The sequence below is a fragment of the Nannospalax galili genome, unplaced genomic scaffold (assembly GCF_000622305.1).
Source record: "Nannospalax galili isolate Female #2095 unplaced genomic scaffold, S.galili_v1.0 scaffold24, whole genome shotgun sequence".
NCBI lineage: Eukaryota > Metazoa > Chordata > Mammalia > Rodentia > Spalacidae > Nannospalax > Nannospalax galili.
Window position 1 is genome coordinate 1,904,872 of NW_008352654.1, and position 1,863 is coordinate 1,906,734.

Consider the following 1,863-nt stretch of genomic DNA (forward strand, 5'->3'; position numbering starts at 1 on the left):
TATTATTTTTATTTTATGTGTATGAGTGTATTGCCTCCATGTATGTGAGTGCCTCCATATGGCGACTACGAACTGTCCTTAACTCCAATCTCTACTTTTCAAAAAATTTTTAAATTTTATTTTGGGGGCTAGAGAGATGGCTTAGTGGTTAAGAGCACAGGCTGCTCTTGCAGAAGACTTGGGTTCAGTTCTCAGCACCCACAAGACAACTAATAACCATCATAACTCCAGGGGGATTCAATCCCTCTTCTGGCCTCCACAGGCATTGCATGACATGGGTATACTTACAGACAGGCAAAACACTCATACACAAAAAAATAAAAATAAGTCTGTGTGTGTGTGTGTGTGTGTGTGTGTGTGTGTGTGTGTGTACGTACTTGTAATCACAGAGGCCAGAATAGGGTGCTGGATCTCCTGGAACTGGAGTTACAAGTACTTCTTTTAAAAAAATATTTTATTTATTATTTTTATTTTATGTGTATGAGTATTATGCCTGCACGTAGGCAAGTGCACCTGTGTCGTGCAATGCCCGCAGAGGACAGAAGAGGTTGTCGGAAACCCTGGAATTTGAGTTACAATTGTTAGCTGCCATATGGGTGCTGGGATTCGAACCCAGGTCTTCTGCAAGAACAGTCAGTGTTCTTAACTGCTGGGCCATCTCTCCAGCCCCAGTTACAAGTACTTATAAGCCTCTCTATGTGGATGCTGGGAAACAAAGTCCAGTTCTTTGTAAGAGCAGCAAGTGCTCTTAACCACAGAGCCATCTCTCTAGCCCCCATACAATTTCTAGTTCTAGCAAAGGTTTTCTTTTTTCTTTCTTTCTTTTTCTTTTTTTTTTTTTTTGGTCTTTGTTTTTGTTTTTCAAAGACAGTCTTGTTATATAGCCCTGACTAGCTGAAACTCCAGTTGTATCAAACTAACCTCTAAAATTCAACAGTTCTCCTGCCCCTAGCTCCTAAGTGGTAAGACTACAGATATGCATCACCATGCCCCAGCTAGGCTTATTTTTTTAAATTATCAAATAGCATAATTACCTTTTAGTAAACCTGGAAATCTAAGAAAATAAAAGTCACTCTAGCCTGCTACACAATGTAACTACTATCATATCTATGTTAATTTCCTTTTCTAGGCCAGCCTGGGCTCTACAGTAAACTCAAAGCCAGCCTGGGCCACACAGTGATATTCTCTTTCAGAAAACCAAAAGCAAAAAGATAGTCAAGTCTAGAGGTATAATTCAGTGGTGAAGCACTTGTCTAGAATGTGATAGTGCTCTGGGTTTAATCTCCAGCCTGAAAAGAAGGGGAGGGGTGCAAAAGAAATAAGTGCTTCCTCTTAGGACACAGAAGCCATCAATTCATTCTTTCTCCCTCCCTTTCTTCTCTGCCCCTCACTGGAAATTGAACCTAAGGTCTGTACATGCTAAGCATGCGATCTACTACTAAGCTACTCCCCCAGCTCAAAACTCTTGCTTAATCGAATCTGTCCCCTACCCCCACATTTTGGCATACAAGTTCAGCTAATTGGGTGTAACTACTGCCACAATTGGGAGCACGGCTATCCATAAAGTAAAGACAGTATAAAACATACCCAGGTTGGAAGTTTTCCATTAATACCAGATGGACTAAAAAGTTAGGATAAGATAGACATTAAGAAATATTGGAATTAGGGCCTGTGAAATGGTTCAGTAGGTAAAAGTGCCTGACAACCTGAGTTCAATCCCCAGTACCCATATAATGGAGAGAACCAACTCCTACAAGTTATCCTCTGACTTTTATACACACACACAAACACACACACACACACACACACACACACCATGAACACACACAATAATAGCAATTTTAAATCATTTTTTAAAGTATA

At 40.2% G+C, this 1,863-nt stretch overlaps 1 protein-coding gene across 5 annotated transcripts in view; it reads right to left on the reverse strand.

Annotated features, from left to right (window-relative positions):
- Znf410 (zinc finger protein 410) overlaps positions 1 to 1,863 on the reverse strand; it is a 51,359-nt gene that overhangs the window by 40,749 nt on the left and 8,747 nt on the right. The window lies entirely within an intron of this gene.